A 16,946-nucleotide genomic window follows, 5' to 3' on the forward strand; every position below is an offset into this window, starting at 1 on the left:
AATGTGATTTAGAGAATGCAGATATGTGCGATTTACAGAATGCAGATATGTGCGATTTACAGAATGCGATTTACAGAATGCAGATATGTGTGATTTACATGTTGCAGAATGCAGATATGGGCAATTTACAGGTTGTAGATATGTGCTATTTACAGGTTTTAGATATGTGCAATTTACAGGTTGTAGATAGGTGCGATTTGCATGTTGTAAATATGTGCAATTTACAGGTTGTAGATATGTGCGATTTAATGAATGCAGATATGTGCGATTTACATGTTGCAGAATGCAGATATGGGCAATTTACAGGTTGCAGAATGCAGATATGTGCGATTTACAGGTTGTAGATATGTGCTATTTACAGGTTGCAGATATGTGCGATTTACAGAATGCGATTTAGAGAATGCAGATATGTGCGATTTACAGAATGCGATTTACAGAATGCAGATATGTGCGATTTAATGAATGCAGATATGTGCGATTTACATGTTGCAGAATGCAGATATGGGCAATTTACAGGTTGCAGAACGCAGTTATGTGCGATTTACAGATTGCAGATATGTGAAATTTACAGGTTGCAGAATGCAGATATGTATCATTTACAGGTTGCAGAAGGCAGATATGTTTGATTTACAGGTTGCAGAAGGCAGATATGTGTGATTTACAGGTTGCAGAATGCAAATATGTGCCATTTACAGGTTGCAGAAAAGGTGCCTGATGTGGTTATACACAAGATTGGCATGATTCATCTGCTTTAGTAGAGCCCAGTGTATAATGTGCAGCCTGGTATATGATGTTGATTCAATAAGGGGTGTGGCTTGTGATAAGTGGGGGGGAAAATCTGAGGGGGTGTGGTCTTGTGCCCCCCATCCTAAAACTTCACCAGCCGCCACTGCCCAGGAGGTCTCCCTTTTGTTACTAACCAGGTCAGACGCTGCTCAGCCTCCGAGATCAGACAAGATCGAGCACTTTCAGGGTGATGTGGCCGTAGGAAATCTCTTTCGGCACCCTCAACCCTCTTGACAAACACCAAGATGGTCACCTTGGGAAACAAAGGACAAAAAACAAGTCAACGCCAAAAAAAAAAAAAAAAAAGAAACCTACAGCACTAGGTATTCCCAGGGGGTCTCCCACCCAGGTTCTAACCAGGCCCGACCCTGCAAAGCCTCCGAGATCAGACGAGATCAGTTGCTTTCAGGGAGATGTGGCCTTAGGCAATCGCTTTGGGCACCCTGAACACTCTTGAAAAACGCCAAGATGGTCACCTTGGTAAACAAAGGAAAATAAGTCAACGGCAAAAAAAAAAAAAAAGAAGCATATGCCACCTGGTATTCCCAGGCAGTCTCCCATCCAGGCACTATCCAGGCCTGACCCTGCTTAGCCTCCGAGATTAGATGAGATTGTTCGCTTTCAGGGTGATGTGGCCATAGGCAATTTCTTTGGACGCCCTGAACCATCTTGACAAACGCCAAGATAGTCACCTTGGCAAACAAGGGAAAAAAACAAGTAAATGCAAAAAAAGAAAAGAAGCCCAGGGGCCTGGTATTCCCAGGTGGTCTGCCATCCAGGTATTAACCAGGCTCAGTCCCTGCTTAGCCCCCGAGGTGAGACAAGATGGGGCTCTTTCAAGGTGATGTGGCCGTAGCCAATCTTTTTGGACATCCTCAACCCCCTTGACAAACACCAAGATTCACCTTGGGAAACAAGGGAAAAAATAAGTCAACGCCCCCAAAAAAATAAAAAAAATAAAAAAAAAGGAAACCTACAGCACTTTGCATTCCCAGGCGGTCTCCCATCCAGGTACTTACCAGGCCCGACCCTACCCATAGGCAATCTCTTTGGGCACCCTCATCCCTCTTGACAAATGCAAAGATGGTCACTAGGCCCGACCCTGCGTAGCCTCGGAGATCAGATGAGATTGGGCGCTTTCATGGTGATATGGCCCATAAGCAATCTCTTGGGCATCCTCAATCCCTCTGTGACAAACGCCAAGATGGTCACCTTGAGAAACAAGGGAAAAAAACAAGCCAACGCCAAAAATAAAGAAACCTACAGCACCTGGTATTCCCAGTACTAACCAGGCCCGCCCCTGCTTAGCCTCAGAGATGCGACGAGTTGGGGCGCTTTCAGGATGATGTGGCCGTAGACAAATGCTTTGGGCACCCTCAACTCTCTTGACAAACACCAAGATCCTCATCTTGGGAAACGAGGGGGAAAAAGTCAACGCCAAAAAAAAAATTGCGGCACCTGGTAATCCCAGGCGGTCTCCCATCCAGGTATGAATCAGGCCCGACGCTGCTTAGCCTCCGAGATAAGATGAGATTTGTTGCTTTCAGGGTGATGTGGCTGTAGGCAATCTCTTTGCGCACGCTCAACCCTCTTGACAAATGCCAAGATGGTCACCTTGGGATACAAGGGAAAAAACAAGTCAACGCCAAAAAAAAGAAGCCTGTAGCACTGGATATTCCCAGGCAGTCTCACATCCAGGTACTAAGCATGTCCGACCCTGCTTAGTCTCCAAGATCAGATGACATTGGGCGCTTTCAAGGAAATGTGGCTGTAGGCAATCTCTTTGGGCACCCTCAACCCTCTTGACAAATGCCAAGATGGTCACCTTGGGATACAAGGGAAAAAAACAAGTCAACGCCAAAAAAAAAAAATAGAAGCCCACGGCACTTGGTATTCCCAGACGTTCTCCCATCCAGGTACTAACGAGGCACGACCCTACTTAGCCTCTGAGATTGGGCACTTTCAGGGTGATGTGGCCATAGGCAATCTTTTTGGCCATCCTCAACCCTCTTGATAAACTCCAAGATGGTCACCTTGGGAAACCTACGGCACCTGGTATTCCCAGGCAGTCTCCCATTCAGGTAGTAAACAGACCCAACCCTGCTTAGCCTCCGAGATTAGACGCTTTCAGGGTGATGTGGAAATAGGCAATCACTTTGGCAACCCTCTTGACAAACGCCAAGATGGTCACCTTTGGAAAAAAGGGAAAAAAAACAGGTCAATGCCTAAAAAAAAAAGAAGCCTACGGCATCCCATCCAGGTACTAACCAGGCCCGACCCTGCTTAGGCTTGGAGATCAGACGAGATCGGTTGCTTTCAGGGTGATGTGGCCATAGGCAATCTCTTTGGGCACCCTCAACCCTCTTGACAAAAGCCAAGATGGTCACCTTGGGAAACAAGAGAAAAAAACAAGTCAACGCCAAAAAAAAAGAAAGAAGAAGCCTGTGGCACTGGGTATTCCCAGCGGTCTCCCACCCAGGTACTAACCAGGCACGACCCTGCCTAGCCTTTGAGATGAGGCGCTTTCAGGGTCATGTGCCCATAGGCAATCTTCTTGGGCAGCCTCAGCCCTCTTGACAAATGCCAAGATGGTCACCTTGGGAAACAAGGGAAACCTTGGCACCCTAGATTTTTGGAACTACATTTCCCATGATGCTCAACTACACTGCAGAGTGCATGAGCATCCTTGGAAATTTAGTTCCAAAACATCTGGGGTGCCAATGTTCACCATCACTGTCCAAGGGCAAGGATAGATGAAGACTTTGCACTATGCGGTCTTCCAGGGAGGCCTGCTGCAGATGGCAGGCTCTCACCTTGTCCGTCCCTGCACCGCGCTGATCTACTCACTGTCTCTCCTTGCTCCTTCCCTTTGCCTCTCCGGCATGGATTCTTTCACTGCCTTCTGAGTCAGGATCCTTCCAAGCCAGCTTTCCTGAGCCCCTGGCCTGAGCTACCACCCCTTCCCGGCAGGGGTTTCCTCAAGGGCCACCAACAACCTCTCCTCAGCACTGCTTCTCCATCTTCCACCCAACTCCCCTGCTGGTATGGTCCATGTCTATTTATGGGGTTGTCTCAGTCCTTTGCCAACCCACTTCTGGGGACCCCATAAACATTCATGTCAGCCCTTCCTAACCCCTACCTTCTAGTTCTAGAAGATTCTTCAACCTTCTAGACACCATGGGGAGGCACCAGAGAGCTGCCAAGAGGAGTCATCCAGCCCTGGCCTCTAGTAACCCAGACCCAATTTAATGATTCAGGTTATTCCTGGCCAGAAATATGCTTTTTTTCTACTCTCACACTAGAGGGTGCTATACTCACCTCCCTCTTAAAAGCAGCCGTGTTCCCATCGTCTAGAAAAACAAAATTGGTCCTGCACCCAGGAGCAAGGGCATCCCATAAGCAAAAATGGGAAGGGGAAAAAGGCAATACACCTGGAAAAGGGCTTTGTACAAATAAATATGTGGTATCAAAAAAAGATGATTTATATATTTTCTTTCACAAACAGAAACCATATACATAATGTGTACATCCTGACTACAGATCCCTGTAGCTAGAAAGATCTGTCAATGTCAACATATGTACATTAGGGATGAGCTTGGTGTTTGAGATGAACACATGTTCGACTCGAACACCGGCTCTTCGCCCGTTGGGCGAAGCCAGAACTCTGCGCCATCGCAGTGCATTGCTGGCTAATGATTGGCCAAGCATGCACTGTGATCCCACATGCTTGGCCAATCACAGCGCCGGCAATGAGGACAGCCATGATTCCCTGTGGTCAATCATAGCTCAGGCTGTGTAGTACATGCCCCACACTATATAAGGCCGCCAGCGTCTGCAGGAGTTAGTGGGTGTTCTCTGTGTACCTTCAACGCAGTATACAACGTCCATTATCCACCTATATAGCTATATTGCTCTTCTGTAATTGAGCTATCAGCCATCTACAGGAGTTTCTGGGTGTTGTCTGTGTGCCCTGAGTGCAGTATACACCATTATCCACCGATATAGCTATATTGCTCTTCTGTAATTGAGCTATCAGCCATCTGCAGGAGTTTCTGGGTGTTGTCTGTGTGACCTGAGTGCAGTATGCACCATTATCCACCTATATAGCTATATTGCTCTTCTGTAATTGAGCTATCAGCCATCTGCAGGAGTTTCTGGGTGTTGTCTGTGTGCCCTGAGCACAGTATACACCTTTATCCACCTATTTTGCTCTTCTCTAATTGAGCCATCTGCCATCTGCAGGAGTTAGTTGGTGTTGTGTGCCTCCAGCACAGCACAGTATACACCGGTATCTACCCTTTAATTCCTGTTGTTCTATAATAAAGGCATCTGCAGGAGTTAGTGGGTGTTGTGTGCCTCCAGCACAATATACACTACCCAATTTCTGGTTTTCCCATCTCCCTTCAGGCCATTACCATGTCTGGAAGGCCAACAAGGAGAGGCAAACAGGTGCGAGCCGATAAAAGAGGGCAAGCAGGCTCTGTGTCTAGAGACAACAGTGCTGGTCGTGGACTCGGTGCATCGTCATCAGCACGTGGCCATGGGACACGCTTGTCCTTATTTTTGTCAGCTGGACGTGTTGAGCCGCATCATACTGAAGACTTGGTAGAGTGGATGACAAAGCCCTCTTCATCCTCCTCATCCTCTCTCACCTAGGCTCAGGGTACTAGCAAAGCAGCTGCCAACGCATCCTCTTCCCTCGTCTCAATGTCATCATCAGTGACTCCTTCCCTAGACCCACCACGTCCTCCTGAGGAGTCCCCTGAACTCTTTGAGCACAGTGTTGGGTACATGCTTCAGGAGGATGCCCAGTGTTTTTTAGGCTCTGATGATTATACTCAGCTAGAGGAAGGCAGTAGCGTGAGTGCAGAGAGAGGGAATGCTCAAGAAGGACAGCAATCTAGCAGTCATGTTCCACAAGCTGCAGCATACTGCCAGGTTTGCTCCAGCGATGAAGAGGTAGGGGATGATGAGGGCACTGACTCCACATGGGTGCCTGGTAGGAGAAAGGAGGAGGAGGCACCTCTCCAACGATGCAGGATGCCCTCCGGGGGCCAGCTTAGGGGCAGCACACCGACTGAATCACACCGCAGAGCTCCGCCTGTGCAGGGCGCTGCCTCTGCGCGTTATTCTAAAAGTTCTTTGGTGTGGGCCTTTTTTGAGACAAGTGCATCAGATCACACTGCTGCTATTTGCAACATATGTCTCAAGTCTATCTCTGGGCACCACATGCTTGACCAGACATATGTTGATCTGCCATGCAGCTCGTTGGCAAGTGCACCTCAAAGACCCACAAGAAAGAACAAAGCGGACCTCTCCTTCCTCCTCATCAGCTGGGATCTCCAACCCCACTAGACCTTCAGTCCTCTCTGAAACCTGCGCTGAGAGGAATGAAAGTCTAGAATTAGGTGTGTCACAGCCAATTGCTTGCAGGCACTCTGCTAGCAGTACAGCCACGTCCGATTGTAGCTGGCAAATTTCCCTGCCCCAGCTGCTGGACCTTAGAAAGAAGTTCACTCCCAGCCATCCACGTGCCCAGCAGTTGAATGCTAGCTTGGCTAAATTGCTAGCACTTCAACTGCTACCTTTTCAGTTGGTAGACTTGGCCCCTTTCGTGAGTTTGTGCAATATGCGGTTCCTCAGTGGCAGGTCCCCAAACGCCACTTTTTCTCACGGAAGGAGATTCCGGCTCTCTACCGGCATGTGGAAGGCAATCTCCTTACCTCGCTGGACAGGGCGGTCAGCGGTAAGGTGCATATTACTGCTGACTCATGGTCCAGCAGGCATGGACAGGGACGTTACCTGTCTTTCACGGCCCATTGGGTCACTCTTCTGGCAGCTGGGAAGGATGCAGGACAAGGTGCAGTAGTGTTGGAGGTTGTTCCACCACCATGCCTCCAAAATGCTACTACTGGTTGTGACACACCTCTCTCCTCCACCCCCTCCTCTTCTTCTTCCTCCATGGCCTCTTCCAGTGCTCTGTCCTCGGAACCAGCGGTGCTCCGTAGGCGTTCAAGGGTCTATGCAAGCAAAACGATGCCATGCTGTGCTTGCACTGGTTTGTTTGGGGGACAGGAGCCACACTGGGGCAGATATTTTGTCAGCTCTGCAGGGGCAGGCCGAGAGGTGGTTGACGCCACGCCAGCTTAAGCCAGGATTTGTGGTTTGCGACAATGGCACCAACCTCCTCTCCACCTTCCGACAGGGACAACTGACCCATGTGCCCTGTGTGGCTCACGTCCTTAATCTGGTGGTGCAGCGGTTCTTGGGCAGGTACCCGGGCTTACAGGATGTCCTGAAGCAGGCCAGGAAAGTCTGTGTGCATTTCCGCTGATCATTTAATGCCTGTGCTCGGCTGGCTGAGCTCCAAAAGGAGTTGAACCTGCCCAAGAACCGCCTTATATGTGACATGCCCACCAGGTGGAACTCAACGTTGGCCATGCTGCAGCGGCTGCACACGCAGCAGAGGGCCATCAATGAGTACCTGTGCGACTACGGCACCAGGACAGGGTCACGGAAGCTTGTTTTGTCACCGTTTGAGGAGGCCACAAGGATGGTGAGCAGTGACAGTGCATGCATCAGTGACACTGTACCTCTCATCCACCTGTTGGAGCATACGCTGCGTACAATAATGGACAGGGTACTTGAGGCAGAACAGAGGCAGGAAGAGGAGGACTTCCTTGCCTCTCAAGGCCCCCTTTTCCAGACAGTGTTCCTGCTGTCCCACCCATCACACAGGAAGAGGAGGATGATTGTGTCAACATGGAGGTGGAGGCTGGCACTCAGCATCAGCAGCAGCAGTCTTGTAGGGATGATTTACAGTCCCAAGACTTGTACGTGGCTGGGAGGAGGTAGCTACGGATCATGTTGTCCTTAGTGACCCAGAGGAATCCGGACTGAATGCCTCAGCTAACCTACGCTGCATGGCCTCCCTGATCCTGGAAAGCCTGTGGAAGGATCCTCGTATTCTTCGGATCAAGGAGAGGGATCATTACTGGCTGGCCACTCTCCTTGATCCACGGTACAAGGGTAAGGTTGCGGAGCTTATCTTAACATCGCAGAGGGAGCAGAGGATGAGACATCTCCGGGAGGCCTTGCAGAAAGGTCTGTGCAATGCATTCCCAGAGACTGGGAGGTTAGAAACTCCTGGTCCTGGACAACGTGTTGCTGAGGCATCGGTCAGAAGGAGCAGTGGAGAAGGTGGCGTCTGACCGATGCGTTCAGACAATTTTTTAGTCTGCAGCCCCAAGGTATGATCGGTTCCAGCAACCATCACCAGCGTCTGATTTACATGGTGCAGGAATACCTAGGAAAAGGTCAGACTTGGACACCTTTCCCACTGAAAATCCTCTGGCTTACTGGGTCTTGAGGATGGATCACTGTCCAGAGCTTGCACAGTATGCAATTGAGCTACTGGCCTGTCCTGCATCCAGCGTTCTTTCGGAACGCACCTTCAGTGCTGCTGGTGGCTTTGTTACCAATCACAAGGTGTACCTGTCTACCAACTCGGTTGATCGACTGACCTTCATAAAGATGAACCAGTCTTGGATCACCCACAGCTACCAAGCACCTGAAGCTGATGTAACCGAATAATTTTTTTTGAAATATCACATCCCTTCAAGACTGCCTATGCTGATGCGGAGTGACTGTCCTGTTATGTTGACTGTCTATCCTCTTCCTCCTCCGCTGATATCTTGGAGGAACATTTTTGGTTCTGGGTGATGCCACCAGCCCAATTTTTAATGTAATGCTTTGCAGCAGGGCTCATTCCTGCACTACAACTAGAGTATATGGGAGAGGTTGCAGTGTCGTGGCACCAGCACCAGTGCCTAAGGCCCAATTTTTCAGCCCCTGTTTAACAGGGGCATGTAATTACAATTTTTGATGCAATGCTTTGCAGCAGGGCTCATTCCCGCACTACAACTACAGTATATGGGAGAGGTTGTAGTGTCATGGCACCAGCACCAGTGCCTAAGGCCCAATTTTTCAGCCCCTGTTTAACAGGGGCGTTTAATTACAATTTTTTATGCAATGCTTTGCAGCAGGGCTCATTCCTGCACTACAACTAGAATATATGGGAGAGGTTGCGGTGCCTAAGGCCCAATTTTTCAGCCCCTGTTTAACAGGGGCATGTAATTACAATTTTTGATGCAATGCTTTGCAGCAGGGCTTATTCCTGCACTACAACTAGAGTATATGGGAGAGGTTGCAGTGTCGTGGCACCAGCACCAGTGCCTAAGGCCCAATTTCTCAGCCCCTGTTTAACAGGGGCATGTAATTACAATTCTTGATATAATATTTCCCAGCAGGGCCCATTCCTGTGCCCACCGAGAGTAACTGTGAGGACAAATAGTGTTGTGGCACCAGCACCACCACAACCACCAAAAGCCCAATTTTTCTACCACTGTTCATCAATGGCATGTAATTACAATTCTTGATATCATCGTTCACAGCAGGGCGCTTCAGCGCCCACCAAGAGTCACTTTGAGGGCTTACAATGTTGTGGCAACACCAACACCTTGTTCCGCCATTTCTGCTGAGCATATAGGGCAGGCCCCTACTTTCAAACATCCAACTTACAAACGTCTCCTACTTGCAAACTGAAGGAGACAACAGGAAGTGAGATGAAAAAAGACGTATGGCAAAAAAATTATACAGGGGTGATAACCCTTCTCTATGTTTTCCAAAAAGCTTAAAAATTTATTTTTTGACTGGAGCTACACTTAAAAAATTTACTAGTTCAAACTTACAAACAGATTCTACTTAACACAACAAATCTACACAGTCCCTGTCTTGTTTGTACCGCCTGTATACTGCTGTTCTGAGTATATAGGGCCTGGGGGCCCCACGTCTTTCCTTTTTTTTAATATGGGTACGGGGTTCCCCTTAATACCCGTACAAGACCCAAAGGGGCTGGTAATGGGCAGGGGGTCTACCCATACCATTTTTCTCAATGATTTTCATCCATATTGCAGGAACCAGATATTACATTAAAACCGCAAGCAGTTTTAAATGACTTTTTTTAAATGTCATTTTGTGCAGGGACTGTTCTAAACACGGGAATCACGTGGCACTTCACAGGCATACTACAGACACCCCCCAGGCACGATATTTAAAGGAATATTTCACTTTTTTTTCACTTTAATCGTTATTAAAATCAGTGCTCCCGAAAAAACTGCCATTTTTAAAAACATTTTAGGCATTGACCCATGTCCCCTGGGGCAGGAGCAAGGTCCCCAAACCCTTTTTAGCCATTCAAATTAGCACTTTTTATTTCGAACGTTCGAATCTAATAGACTTCAATGGGGTTCTAAAGTTTGCACAAATTTGCAGTCCGATCGAAAGTTCTGGTGCGAACCGAACCGGGGGGTGTTCAGCTCATCCCTAATGTACATGTTTTCTAGAGCACCTCCCCCAAAAGAGGAGCCCTCCCAGCATGACTGTAAGAATAGCAGGTCCTAAAAGTCCAGAACTAGACGACAGCCGTTCATGATGGTACTGCAAGAAACAGAAGAAAATACATCCTCAGACTAAATGAATTATCTGTACATTCTGCTAACAGGAGGTTATAATCCTGCTGGCAAAAAATAAAACTTTGTACATAAAAGTTTGTGAAGGAGGAGCCCCTCCACAGTAGTGATGCCACATGACACTAGGCCTCATCCAAGGATCTTCTTCAGGAGACCATCACTGGAAGCAGATTAGGGAACTAGTCCACAAGAAAGGAATTTAAGGGGTAGCAGACCCTTGTTTGCAGCTAGAGTTTGGTGAACAGTTTGAGCCAAGCAAAAGTTCGGGCCGAACATCGCCTGTTTAGTGAACACCTGAATTTGCGGGGCTCTTAGGGTTGCCACCTTTTCCTCAAGCCAAACCTGAACACTTTAGTGGCGCATGGCAAATTTTTTTGTAGTATGCACTATAGGATTTTACTGAAACTACTGGTACCATCCACTGCTCTACCGACACCGTCCTCTGCTCTACCGACACCGTCCTCTGCTCTACCGACACCATCCTCTGCCCTACCGACACCGTCCACTGCCCTGTTGACATCGTCCACCTCCCTCCCCACAGACTCCCCTTCCTTATATTGGTCACCCCCCTCAATTAGATCAGGGAACCCACCCAAAACCCCTGCCCCAAAAGACCCCCATTGGACTGCCTTACCGAGAGCTGCTATGAGCCAGGAAGTGTAGGAGCTGGAGTTTGGGGGTGGAGCTCCTCTACTGTAGTGCTGTTTTCCTTCCTTCCATTGTGTGGGGAGCCTTGGGGAGAAGTGTGCCGGCAAAACACAGGATTCAGGACACGTGAAATTGTGCATTCACTCACTAGGCTGCTGTTAGCAATTATTGGGGCCCCATAGAGCTATACTCATGGGGCCCCCATCCCCTGAGGAGGGAAAGAGGTGGGGGGAGGGAGGCGAGAAAGAGGAAGGTAAGAGGAGGAGGTGAGAGAGAGGCGGTGGTGGAGGGTGAGAGAGGGGAGGGGGGTTAGTGAAAGGGTGTGAGAGTGGGGTGAGATGGTGGGGGTGAGAGGGATGGGGGTGAGAGGATGGGGATGAGAAGGTGGGGGTGCAAGAGGGGGAATTAGAGAAAAAAGTGGTGGGTGCGAGAGGGGGGGTGAGCGAGAGGCAGAGAGAGAGAGAGGGGGTGAGAGAGAGGGGGTGAGCGAGAGAGAGGTGGTGAGCGAGAGAGAGAGAGGGTATTGAGAGAGAGAGAGAGGGTGTTGAGCGAGAGAGAGGGAGTTGAGCGAGAGAGAGAGGGTGTTGAGCGAGAGAGAGAGGGTGTTGATCGAGAGAGAGAGAGAGAGAGAGAGGGTGTTGAGCGAGAGAGAGAGAGAGAGAGGGGGTGTTGAGTGAGAGAGAGAGAGGGTGTTGAGCGAGATAGAGAGAGGGTGTTGAGCGAGAGAGAGAGAGAGGGTGTTGAGCGAGAGAGAGAGAGAGGGTGTTGAGCGAGAGAGAGAGAGGGTGTTGAGCAAGAGAGAGAGAGAGAGAGGGTGTTGAGTGAGAGAGAGAAGGGGGGTGGGTGAGTGAGAGAGAGAGGGGGTGGGCGAGAGAGAGAGAGGGGTGGGCGAGAGAGAGAGGGGGTGGGCGAGAGAGAGGGGGGTGTCACGTACCTGGTGTAGGAGCCCAGAATGCAGGGAGCGGCCTCTCGTAAGCCTCTGGCTCGAGAACCCCTGAAAGTGGGGACAGGGACTCTAGAGTTCAGAGGGCACAAGTGCCAAGCAGGTGTAGGACTGGTCCGGACCTCAGGGAAGGCGTAAGAACACAGGAACACTGGATCAGCAGGCAGCAGGAGATGCACAGGAACTTGGCAGAGCACTGGATCAGCAGGCAGCAGGAGATGCACAGGAACATGGCAGAGTGCTGGATCAGCAGGCAGCAGGAGATGCACAGGAACGTGGCAGGGACACTGGAGCAGCTGACAGTGAGGAGGTGTCCTGAAGCACAGAAGAAGCTGGAGGCCGGTACACTCGGTAGGCAGGCTGGAGCAGAAGGTAGCAGAAGGAACACAACAGTCGAGCAGGAACAGCGGAAAGCCAGGGGTAGTCAAGGTACAAGCCAGGTCGGTAACAGACGGGCAGCAAACAGTTCCAAGGAAGAGGCAAAAGCGTAGTCAGACAGGCCGAGGGTCGGAGGCTGGCAGCAAACAGACGTCGTCAGGATCAGGCCGGGTAAACAGGAATCAAGGACAACAGAGTAGCAGAAAGCAGGAACACCGGACACGCTGTAGACTGGACAGCAGGGAGGCACAGTAACAGGTTCCCTTAAGTAGCCTTCTGGGTGGCAAAAACGGTCGAACGGCGCATCTGCGCGCACCCGCGTGTAACCGTGCGCCCGTTCGTGACATCACGCACCCGCGTGCACCCGTTTGTAACCTCGCGCACCCGCGTGCACCCGTTTGTGTCATCGCGCACCCGTGTGCGCCTGTTCGTACCAACGCACACCCACGTGCGCCCGTTCACGACAGCGCGCGCCCTAGGATACCGGTTAGTTCTTAACATAGGAATTCTGCGGGCAGGCCTCCCATGTACCATTGGATTACTGGAACGACCATGACATTGCCCCCCCCCCCCCAAGGGGCAGCCTCCGGATGCCCAACTGTGCCATCTTACCTGGATGGGACTTCTCAAAGGCAACAATCAATCTCCTGGCATGGATATTGGATTCTGGCTCCCAGGAATTTTCCTCAGGCCCATACCCCTTCCATTTCACCAGAAATGTAATCTAATTACGTCTTCTCCTGCAATCCAAAATGGATTCAACTTCGTATTCGACTTCTCCATCGACGATCACAGGTTCAGGGGGACCGACCTTCCGGTTGGCAAAGGAATCTGGAACTGCAGGTTTGAGTAGGGCCACATGAAAAACCGGATGGATCCGAAATGATTCTGGTAACTTCAGCTCATATGCCACGCTATTCACCTTCCTTACAACCGGAAAGGGACCCACAAACCTTGGACCCAATTTCTTGGATGGGCAAGCCAGCTTCAAATTCAAGGTGGATAACCAAACCTGATCCCCGACCTTGAGATCAAGTTTCCCCCTTCTTTTTCTGTCAAACACCTCCTTGTTGTAGTTCTGAGTCTTTGTCATGGTCTCCTGTAGAAGCCTATTGTTTGCCTTGAAGAAGTTAAGGTTTTCTTGGACAGCTGGTACTGGGCATTCAGGGAGGTTGTTGGATAGGAACAGAGGATGAAAACCATAATTCCCAAAAAACGGGGATTGCTTCGTGGCAGAATGAACAGAATTATTGTATGTGAATTCGGCAAGGGGTAGAAGCGGAGCCCAGTCATCTTGAGAGAACGAGGAAAAGCAGCGCAAATACTGTTCCAGCGTCTGATTCGTTCTCTCAGTTTTACCATTGGTTTGGGGATGATAGGCAGAGGAGAAGCAGAGATCTATCTTCAGAGTCCCACAAAGTGCCCTCCAGAACTTGGAAGTGAATTGCACCCCCCTATCTGACGTGATATTTGCGGGGATGCCATGGAGCCTCACAATTTCCCTGATAAACGTCTTGGCCATCTCCGCGGCAGAGGGAGTGCCCTTCATTGGCAAAAAGTGGGCCATTTTAGATAGTCTATCCACCACCACAAAGACAGTAGAATAATTATACGAAAGTGGCAGCTCGACAATGAAGTCCATGGAGATCATCCTCCATGGTCTGTCCAGGACGGGTAACGGCTTCAACAAACCCCATGCTTTAGACTTGCTGACCTTGTTCTGAATGCAGGTGACACATGCCTCCATATACTCTTTACAATCCTTCTTCAATTTTGGCCACCAGAACGCACGTTGAAGCAGTTCAGTGGTCTTAAGTACCCCAAAATGGCCAGCCAGTAAGTGGTCGTGACAGGAACTCAGGACCGAAACTCGCACTTCCTGGGGGACGTAGATCTTATCCTCATACCATAGGAGGTCATCCCTGGCCAGTAGGGGGTATCAGGCGGAAAAACAGCACTAGGGGAAGCTTGCTTGATTTGGGACAATAAATCCCCCTGGAGCAGGAGTAAGTTTCCTGAGGACAGGATGGTGTCTGGGGACAAAGGAGTTTCAGGTTCGCTGTACATACGTGACAAGGGGTCAGGCTTGGTGTTCTTCAAACCGGGGCGATAGGTGATATGGAACGAGAATCTGGTGAAGAAAAGTGCCCACCTGGCCTGTCTCAGTCTTTTAGCAGTCTTCAAGTATTCTAGATTCTTATGATCCGTATACACAAGGATCGGGTGGGCTGCTCCTTCCAGAAGATAGCGCCATTCTTCAAGTGCCGCTTTAATAGCCAGTAGCTCGCGATCACCTACGTCGTAGTTCCTCTCTGCCTCGGATAATTTACGAGAGAAGAATGCGACTGGGTGCAGAAGGGATTTAGGCCCTTGTCTCTGAGAAAGCACTGCTATCTCTGAGGCATCCACTTCTAAGATATATGGCAGGGTCAAGTCGGGATGCTTTAGAACTGAGGCTGAGATGAACAAGTCCTTCAGAGTAGTAAAGGCTTCTTGAGCTTCGGGAGTCCAATGGAACTTTAAGCCCTGCTTGGTCAGTCCTGTGATGGGAGAAATGATAGTGGAGAATCCCTTTATGAATTTCCTATAAAAGTTTGCGAAGCCCACAAACCGTTGGATCCCCTTCCTGTCAGTAGGTGCGGGCCAGTCCCGGATGGCAGAAATTGTCCATCTTAATGCCTTCCACTGAGATGATCAGACCAAGGAACTGGATACTTCGTTGCTCAAAGACACATTTTTCTGGCTTGGCGTAAAGACCGTGAAGTCGGAGTCGCGATAAAACGTTTCTAACGTGTTCCCGATGTTCGGCTAGGGAGGAAGAAAAGATTAGAATATCATCCAAATAGATAATTACGAATAGATCAAGGTAGTCTCTGAAAATGTTGTTTACAAAGTGTTGGAACGTGGCGGGGCATTGCACAGACCAAAAGGCATAACCAAATATTCAAAGTGCCCGAAACGTGTACGGAAGGCGGTCTTCCACTCATCTCCTCTCCGAATGCGAACGAGATTGTAGGCACCCCGAAGATCCAACTTGGAAAATACTACAGCTGATCCCAGTCTTTGAAACAATTCGGGCACTAAAGGCAAAGGATATTGGTTCTTGATGGTGACCTTATTAAGAGCCCGATAATCAACACAAGGACGTAGGGAGTGGTCTTTCTTCTCAACGAAGAAGATTCCTGCACCCGCCGGGGAGGTGGAAGGTCGGATGAACCCCTTCTCCAGGTTGTCGTCCAGGTAAGATCTCAGGGTCCCTAATTCCCTTTCTAATAGAGGAAAAATTCTTCCAAAGGGAATCTCTGCTCCGGGAAGTAGTTCTATCGGACAGTCGTACGGCCTATGTGGAGGTAGGGTTTCTGCACCCTTCTTACTAAAAACGTCCAAGAAGCTGTGATAGACTTCGGGTACAGCTTGTCGGACCTCAGCGTCTACTTCCATGCAAAGTAGAGGAGAAGGGGCTTCGTTGACACCCGGAAGACAATGCTGGAGACAGTAGAGTGAGAGAAATTCGATTTTCCCAGAGATCCAGTTGATTCGTGGATTGTGGACTCTCAGCCAGGGCATGCCTAGTATGATAGGAAATAGAGGAGACTTGATGACGTCTAAGCACAGTAACTCCTGGTGAGTCCCGGCAATGGTGGTAAGCAAAGGCGAAGTCTCCTGGGTCACCGGTCCGGATTCAAGGGTAGAGCCATCAGCCAGATACACAGAAAGTCCTTTCGCCCTAGGCCGAAGGGGAATGTCATATTTTAAGGCGAAGGACGAGTCCATGAAGCCACTACAGGCCCCAGAATCAATTATTGCGCTGGTTCGGATAGTCCCTCCGGGAGCTGCAAGAGAATAGGAACAGCCAGATGAGAAATGGCAAAACAGGAGGAAGAGCAGGAGAGATGGAAAAGCATTTACGAGGTTTAGCAGGGCAAGTGCGAACATAATGTCCTGGTTCTCCGCAGCACAGGCAAAGGTTGCCCGCCCGACGGCATTGGCGCTCTTCAGGTGTCAAGGAAGGTCGGAGCAAACCCAGCTGCATGGGTTCTGGAGTGTCCAGGGCGGCCGTAGCTGAAGCAGAAGAGGCTGAATGGGAGGAACTAGGCACTCGTGGTAACATCCAAACGGGACAAGGGGTTGCAGAAGAACGTTCCAAGCGACGCTCTCTTAGGCGTCTGTCAATCTGAACGGATAGATCTATGAGGGCTTCCAGAGTCTCAGGGATGCCCACTCGGGCCAGTTCATCTTTCAAAGGCTCTGAAAGACCCATACGAAACTGGTATCGTAAGGTAGCATTATTCCAGTCTGTGTCAGAACTCCAGCGTCTAAATTCCGACACATAGTCTTCCACGGGTCTGCGGCCTTGCTGCAGCACGTGCAAAGCTGCCTCTGCGGTGGCAGTTAGCTGAGGGTCCTCGTACAATTGCGACATAGGTTGAAAGAAGGTATTCAAGGTATCCAGAGAGGGATCTTTCCATTCCAGGAGACGATGGACCCAGGCCTGGGGTTCATCTGCCAGCAGAGAGATGACAAACCCCACTTTGGTAGCCTCAAGAGAGAAGGTCCTTGGTTGCAAGGCAAAGAAAAGTTCACAGGAGTTGCGGAAAGCCCCGAATTTACCCCGGTTGCCAGAAAATCTTTCAGGTGTAGGAACCCTGGGTTCAGGCGGC

This window comes from Lithobates pipiens, unplaced genomic scaffold, assembly GCF_037356315.1.
Source record: "Lithobates pipiens isolate NorthernLeopardFrog02 unplaced genomic scaffold, aLitPip1_a1.2 Scaffold_8, whole genome shotgun sequence".
Classification (NCBI taxonomy): Eukaryota; Metazoa; Chordata; class Amphibia; order Anura; family Ranidae; genus Lithobates; species Lithobates pipiens.